The 8,629-nt window shown below is 34.7% G+C and overlaps 1 non-coding gene across 1 annotated transcript; it reads right to left on the reverse strand.

Annotated features, from left to right (window-relative positions):
• Positions 1–587: 587 nt before the first annotated feature.
• On the reverse strand, positions 588–694 carry LOC121218806 (small nucleolar RNA R71). The gene has a single exon (XR_005915283.1). It is a non-coding gene; the product is annotated as a small nucleolar RNA R71 (small nucleolar RNA).
• Between the last annotated feature and the right edge of the window lie 7,935 nt (positions 695–8,629).

Raw genomic sequence — 8,629 nt, forward strand, 5'->3', positions numbered from 1 at the left:
ATTATTAACTTATCCTTTTTAATTTTTGTGATTATCTCAGGTGTTTATGAGCATAGATCGAATTATTGATTTACTCCCTGTAGACCCTAAAATTGAGCGAACTTTTAGACAAAGAAGATATGAATGATTAGCTCAAAGACAAGTCGAGATGGACCAATCAAGACCAAGGTAATGAAGCCGATCATGTACGAAATCCTATCCTCGTTGCCGATTATAGGGATCGATGCATCAGACAATATGCTATGCCACTTTTCAGTGAGCTAAACCTAGGAATTAGAAGGCTAGATATTGAGGCAAATTAGTGTGAATTGAAACCAGTGATGTTTTAAATGCTACAAACAGTGGGCCAATTTAGTGGTATGCCCATAGAAGATCCACATCTCCACATTCGATTGTTTATGGAGGTGAATGATTCATTCAAGATAGCCGGTGTGACTGAAGATGCATTGAGGTTGAAGTTGTTTCCGTACTCGTTGCAAGATCGAGCACGAGTATGGCTCAATTCATTGCCACCAAGTTCCATATCTACATGGCAAGAACTAGCAGAGAGATTTTTGGTTAAGTATTTCCCACCTAGCAAAAACGCTAAGTTGAGGAACGAGATCACAACTTTCCAACAATTGGATGACAAGTCTTTGTATGAGGCTTGGGAGCGATTCAAGGAGTTACTTCGTTAGTGTTCTCATCATGCGATTCCTCATTGTACCCAGTTGGAGACATTCTATAATGGTCTCAATGCACATACAAAATTGATGGTAGATGCTTCCGCGAATGGTGCAACTTTGTCTAAGTCTTGTAATGAGGCTTATGAAATCATTGAAAGGATCGCAAGTAATAACTATCAATGGCCAACAAATCAAACAGCTTTAGGAAGACGCGTAGCTAGAAGTTCATTGACTATTTCACTTCGTTATCAGCTCAGGTATCGTTTATTTCCTCTATGTTAAAACAGTTAACCGCTAATAGTACAAATCAAAGGTCGTTCTTTTGAGAATTGTCCATCAAATCCTGAGTCAATTTACTATGTGGGGAACCAATATCAAAATAGGAGTGGACAAGGACCACAGTCCAACTTCTACAATCCTTCATGGCGTAATCATCCTAAATTTTCTTGGAGCAACCAAGGAAGTGGACCGAACAACAACTTATTGTAGCAAAGACCCAACCAATCTCAAGGGTTTAATCAGCAAGCTCTAAAACCACCTCAAGCTGAGGCATCAAACAGTTTGGAGAACTTGTTGAAATCATACATGGAATAGAATGACGCTTTGATTCAAAGCCAAGCAGTAACACTGAAAAATTTGGAAAAAAAATGGGTCAGTTAGCTACAGAGCTATGTAATAGACCGCAAGGAACCTTGTCGAGTGATATTGAGAATCCAAGAAATTTGGGTAAAGAACATATCAAAGCAGTGGCATTGCAGAGTGGTAAAATTCTAGAACCCCAATTGATTGATGTGATGATAAGCCCGTTGAGAAGAATCAACCAGCTGTTGAAGTTCCTATACCAAAGGAATCAGAATCGGCAAAGTCTGACAAGGTAAGCTCTGACTTAGTGAATTTAGATATTTTAACATCTTCTTTGGATACAGATTTACCTACACAGAAAAGTTGTCTGGTTCAACCGAAAGTTCCATCACCTCCATATCCATAAAGATTACAACAACACAAGTAGAAACAGGAGGTGCAATTCAAGAAGTTTTTGGATATTCTGAAGCAGTTACACATCAATATTCCATTGTTGGAGGATTTAGAAAAAATGTCGAATTATGTGAAGTTTATGAAGGATATACTGTCTAAGAAGAAACGACTGAGTGAGTATGAGACTGTTGGCTTGACAAAGGAGTGCAGTGCGTTCTTGCAAAACAAACTGCCACCGAAATTGAAAGACCTAGGAAGCTTTACTATACCCTGCAACATTGGTGAATCTTACTGTGGTAAAGCTTTGTGTGACTTAGGAGTGAGTATCAACTTGATGCCTAAGTCTATTTTCAAGATGTTAGGGATAGGTGAAGTAAGACCTACAACTGTGACGCTTCAGCTAGTGGATTGATCGTTAGCATATCCCAAAGGAAAGATCGAGGATGTTTTGGTAAAAGTCAATAAATTTATTTTTCCTACTGATTTTATTATTTTAGATTTTGAAGCAGATAAGGAAGTGCCAATTATCCTTGGGAGACCTTTCCTAACCACGGGGAGAACGTTAATTGATGTGCAGAAAGGCAAACTCACTATGCGAGTTCAAAATGATCAGGTAACCTTTAACATTCTTAAAGCGGTGAAATTTTTCGATCCGGCAGAGAAGTGTTCAGTTATGGAAGAGATAGAAACCTTGGTTTCTATGGAAAGCAATTTTGAAGAAGATCCATTGGACAAAGCCTTAGATCTTGACCCTTTTGAGAATGAAGAAGGTGAAGAAAACATGGCTTTGAAGGAAGCTAATCCGAGAAATTTGTGCAATCCAAGTTGTCAATAGAAGAACCACCTACACTCGAACTAAAGATACTTCCTTCCCATTTGAAATATGTTTATTTAGGTGAATGTTCTACTTTGCCTATGATTATTTCAGCAGAACTAACGAAAGATCAAGAGGAGCAACTAATTGCTGTTCTAAAGAAATTTAAGAAAGCAATTGGTTGGACCATAGCTGATATTCGAGGTATAAACCATTCTTTTTGCATACACAAAATTATTTTAGAGGAAGGTGAAAGTGCTCAGATTGATGGGCAAAGGAGGCTCAATCCTATTATGCAAGAAGTTGTGAGAAAGGAAGTGATCAAATGGTTAGATGTGGGAATCATCTATCCTATTTCAGATAGTTTGTGGGTAAGTTGGATGTAGTGTGTGCCGAAGTAAGGTGGAATCACGATTGTTAAAAATGAGCGTAATAAGTTAATTCTAATGAGAACTGTTACCGGTTGGAGAATCTGTATTAATTACAGAAAGTTGAACAAAGCCACTTAGAAGGACCATTTTCTAGATCAGATGTTAGATCCTAAGGTAATCATGTCATTCCTACATAAGCGTGGCTTTACACGATTTGGGACACCAAAAACTATTATTAGTGATGAAGGTTCTCACTTTGTGAACAAATGGCTTAAGTGGTTGCTTGACAAATATTATCTAAAACACAAGATTGCTACTACCTATCACCCCTAGTCTAATGGGCAAGTTGAAAGAGTAAATCGAGAAATCAAACGTATCCTTGAAAAGATAGTACGGCCTAGCAGAAAAGATTGGTCTCGAAGGCTTGATGATGCATTATGGGCCTATTAAACAACATTTAAGACTTCGTTAGGAATGACTCCTTATCGGTTAGCCTTTGGAAATACATGTCATTTGCCTTTAGAATTGGAGAATAAAGCTCACTAGGCTTTGAAGCAGTTAAATTTTGATCTTAAGCAAGCCGGTGAGAGAAGGATATTACAACTGGATGAGTTAGAAGAGCTGAGGTTGTTTTCCTATGAGAATGCCAAAATGTGTAAAGAAAGATCAAAGAGATGACATGATAGTCATATACGACCTCGCGAGTTTAAAGAAGGTCAGAAGGTTTTTTTGTTTAATTCAAGGCTGAAATTATTTCCTGGAAAGTTGAAATCCCGATAGAAAGGACCCTATACTATCTACCGAGTTTATCCTTACGGAGCTATTGAATTATACGAAAATTATGGAGGTACGTTTAAAGTTAATAGTCAACGTCTCAAACACTACTGGGATGGTGAAGATGAGCGAATTGAGTCCTCACTCATCTTAACAAACCCTTAATTTTTCATGAACTCATTGTGTAAATAAATAATAAGAACTTATTTTCTTAATTTATAACATTTAATTAATTCTGTCTAAGGAGATTGGAACTTAAGTGGGACCGCTGTGACCCCTCCAACCTTTGCTGGGAATAAATTTAATGTAATTTGTTAAGAAGAAATTTTCTAATTAAAATTTTTAAGTTTCATTTGATTCAGTTTAAATTTTAAATTTTTATGTTAATAAAGGGGGTCAAATTTGGCTCAAGTACTAATTAGTTTTTGTAAGATACAGTCTGAGTTTGAGGCTCAAGATAGCAAAAAAGAGAAAAAAATTAGGCCTTGTCGTCACACCCATTACTTGCCGCCCAAGTAACTTTAATGTAGCTAAATTTTTGCTACATGTTGCCCTAATTTTTCCCTATATAAACCCGTCTTCATTCTACTAATTTTCATATCCCTTAAAGCAATTTGCTTCCACCTTAAAAATTCCTAAATCTCTTCTTTGTGCCTTTAACCCCAAATCCCGAAAGAAACCCTAGTCATTTTCTTTCTTTTTCCAAAATTCCCTATTATTGCGGCAAAGAAATCGTCGCTGCACCATCCTTGCTATCACAAGATTTTTGCCGTAGCAAGTAATACCAACTTTGCCGATTTCTCTTTTGTCTCTTGTGCAGAAACTCTGCTGAATTTTTGAGAAAATACCATGTCTTGCAAAAGAACTAGATCGTCAAAGACTACTCCTAAAAACCCGATTGTGGTTGATGAAGAAGTGAAAGAGTGATTTGATTCAATTTTCAAGCATCAACCTATGATGTCGGAAAAAGGTTTTAACCTGAAGAGCAATGATGTGATGGTTGTTCCTGTGCCAATTAAAAAAATAATCAATGCTCTCAAATGAGAACAATACTGTGATGCTCGTTCACTTTCCAATGATGAACTAGTTCAAGAATTCTATGCTAGTTTGACTACGCAAGATGCTACTAAAGTCATTGTTCAAAAGAAAAAGGTACCTCTTACTTTTAAGTCCATCAATGATTTGTTTAATTTACCTGATGTTGAAGAATATCAATTGGGATTTTATTCAACAAGTGCTTGATGTTGTGACAAATCCGGGATCCCAATGGATTATAAAAAAGTATGGGAGCCATTCTTGTCGAAGAGAATACTTAAAACCAATAGCATAGGTATGGTTTTATTTTGTTCGCTACAGATTTATGCCTATCTCACACAGTTCCACCATCTCGATAGAACGGGTGCTCTTGTTATATGGAATATTAATAGAAAAATCTATTAATGTTGGGAAAATTATCCTCAAGGAGATTCATGATTGTGCTAAAAAGAAGGCAGGAAGTGCTTATTTCCCATCATTAATCACTTCACTTTGCTTAAGGGCTCGTGTTAAAACACAAGAAAATCTGAAGCGGCAGTATGTTCAAGGGTGCATTACAAGTCATGATCTTGAAATGTTGGTAGAAAGAGTGCATGAGTTTAACCAAGGTGAGCAAGAGGAACCAACTGAGCCAGAAACCAAAGAGTCAACAAATAAAACATAAATTGAAGCTGATTCAGTTACAGACACTGAAGAAGAAGAATCTGATAAGGAACCAAATAGTCCTCAACCAGCTGAAGGAGCTGAAAACCCTAAACCTGGGGTTGAGCTAGAAGAAGAACCAGTCAAGCTAAGTGTTGAACCAGAATTTACAACTCCAATGCTGACTTCTGCAAGTACTTTAAGGAAATCAGAGTTGTCAATTTTGATGGATATGTGCAAGTTCATGCACAATCAGCAACAAACTTACTGGAAATATGAAAAAATTAGAGATGATTCAATTAGAAATACTTTTAAGAATATCTCTAATACTTTTGTTCCTGAGTTCCCAGATTCTATCTTTGAGACATGGACGGAAGAGACTAACGATACAAGCGAAGATGGATCTAAAGAGGACAAGGGGAATAAGTCAGAAAAATAAAATGGGTGATTCTTGTCTTGTTATTTATTTAATTATTTTTAGGTCTTTAGGAATTTATTTCTTTAGCAATTAGGATTTAATTTTTGCAAAATAAAACATAGCAAGCATGAATAAATACTTCTTTAGAAAGAAAAAGATTAAGTTATGTGGCAATGAGAATGAACATATCTAGGATTGCGTTATTGGGAAAGACTTGATATTTAAGCAGTGTTAATGACTCACCTCTCTTTCTTTACAACCCTACCTGGTGTTCAGTTTTCATTCATTACTTTATTCTTGCAATGAGGACATTGCTTCTTTTTAAAGGGGGTAAGGCAAATTGCTCAAAATTTTAAAATTTTCAAGTATGTTTCAAATCATTTCTTTCATAAGTATGTTTTAATAAATGAATGTTTAGAGAAATTCTTTTTAATAAGATAGCTTATATGCAAGCATGAATGATGATTTTATCTGAGTGATTTTATGTTATCATGAAAAATGGAAAGTTTTTATGATCTTAGTCTTAGGTAATGTTTGCCATAAAAACTTAGTTTCTTTTGAGATTAGACATGCATGAAGGTTTATATCTTTAGAATTGACTTAGTAACTTTCTTGAGGTGAAATCCTAGGGGACATAAAAATCTAAAATGATATAGACACCCTTTTTCTTTGGATAACTTGAGCCTTCTTAAGCCCACCTTATGATGTAGACCCTTGAAACTATAATTTTGAGCTTAAAGGCCTATTCATTGTAATAAACCTACATTATAAGCCAGTTATCAACTTTTTAAATTTATCCTAATTTTGTGCATCTATCTTAACTAAAGTTGTCTTGGGAATCAACAATTGAGGAAATTTTCATAAAGATGTATGTACTCATGCTTAAACAACAACAACAACAACAACAACAACAACAACAAAGACAAAGAAAGAGTGAAGAAAATTTTTCTCAGTCTCCAAAAAGAAAATGTATGAGCTTGAGTCCAAAATAAGTTTGGGGGGGTTCCAAAGGTTCACTTAAAGAAAAATGTTGAATTTCGAGAAATCTAAGACAAGTTAAAGGTTAAGATTTTGAAATCGAACCCCATTACAACCATATAAAAGACCTATTGATTTGATGATTATGTCACCTACATTAGTGGAGAGGAAGTATTAAGTTCAACATATGAAGATCATAAATAAGCCTTATGATTGTTTTGCTTGAATGAAGAGAAATTGTGTTGAATGAAGAATATTATCTATGGCTGTGACATACATGCAAACTATGATTCATGTTGGCATATTTTGAAACTTAGAAGAAAAAATTCAAAATGTTTGTATATGAGTTACTTGTTAATAAAGAAGATCTATGAGCATGAATTTACTGATGCATGATTATGAGACGAAGATTGATGCTACTTACAGTCTTAGCAAAATTTGTCTTAGCAAGACCTTGTATTGTGCATGAACATTACTCGGGACGAGCAATGATTTAAATTTAGGGGTGTATAAACTGAAAAATATATAAGATTTGTCCTATATAATTCATCACCTTTTTACTTAAATTTGTTGTTAAAACCAAGTAATTGTCTAATAAATTAATGAAATATGCGAAAATAAGAAATTAGGACATAGAAATTATTAAAATGTGATTTTATACTTTATTATATAGTTTTCAAGCATCAAATGACTTATTTTATATTAATTTGAGCATATTATATTTTAAAGCTATAAAGTGGGCCATGCACTATTAAATTAAATAATAAAATATAAAATTATATTTAATAGTTCATTTTTAATAATTCATTAATAAATTAGGTTTTAATTAATTAAGTAAATTGATTAATTAAAGTAGTTAAATTATATTATTTGGTCTTCTAAACTATCTACTATTTTTGGACAAGTCTTAGAGTTTTCTTCTAATTGCAAAACCGTCCAAATTGGGGACCATGTCAACCCAATTTTTTGTTGCACATGGATGTCATAAACCATTTTTTGGTTTAATTATACGAAGTCCTTGAAGAGTTAAAGAAATCGAAGATTTTCCCTAAGATTTGCTGATGACTGAGTCTTAGTCCTAAGTTGTTGTGCCACTCAAATTGACCAAAAATCAAGGAAAAATCACCCACATTTCCTCAATTCATGGCCAGCCGCTCTTGGAGGAAGTTTCAAAGGACGAACACTCCTATTTTTAGCAAACTAGCTCCCTTGCCTCACCTATAAATAAGAGCTCATTTCTCACTTATTCAATCATCCCTCATCCCATCATCTCTCACTCATTCATCATTCTCTCAAATCTTTTAGCTATCTTTCCCCTTCATCATCCTTGCATAAGGATTTTAGCAATTAAGCCTCTTAAAGAACCCTTGGTCGACCACCTTGGAGAGCCATCAGCAAAGGAGCAAAGTAAAGAAGCGAAGGAGCCTCGTCAGTCAGAGTCTTGGGTGACAGCCACTCTGAATTGGGTTTAATCCTTCTTTTTTTTAATTTAATTTAAATATGTTTGCTATTTGTTCTTTGTTCTTGTTTACAACAATTTTGTCTTAATTTTATTTAAGTTAGGATGGTTGCTTTGATTAAATAATATTTATTTGATTCATGCTTATAATGTTTGTGCCTCAATCGATCATGTTTTCAATTAAAATCAAGTTTATATTTGTTCATACATGATTGAAATGCACTTAAATTAGCTGAGTGATCCCAACCAGACGACGAATAATGGACGCAAAATTGAAATGTGCCTGCTCAATTTAGCTCCTAACCCAATTAAATAGTACATTGCATAACAACTCTAACCAAGCTCTGCTATATGCGTAGTTTTTAGATTTGTGTGATTAAATTGTTTCAAACCTAACACGTCTCTGTTACCTCACACAAATACTAAGAAACCCTTAGTAAATAAGGATTAGTAAAATGCGTATTTACTAAGTAAAGGATTCCAAAAGGACCTAATGTG

Source organism: Gossypium hirsutum, chromosome D06 (assembly GCF_007990345.1).
Source record: "Gossypium hirsutum isolate 1008001.06 chromosome D06, Gossypium_hirsutum_v2.1, whole genome shotgun sequence".
Taxonomy (NCBI): Eukaryota; Viridiplantae; Streptophyta; class Magnoliopsida; order Malvales; family Malvaceae; genus Gossypium; species Gossypium hirsutum.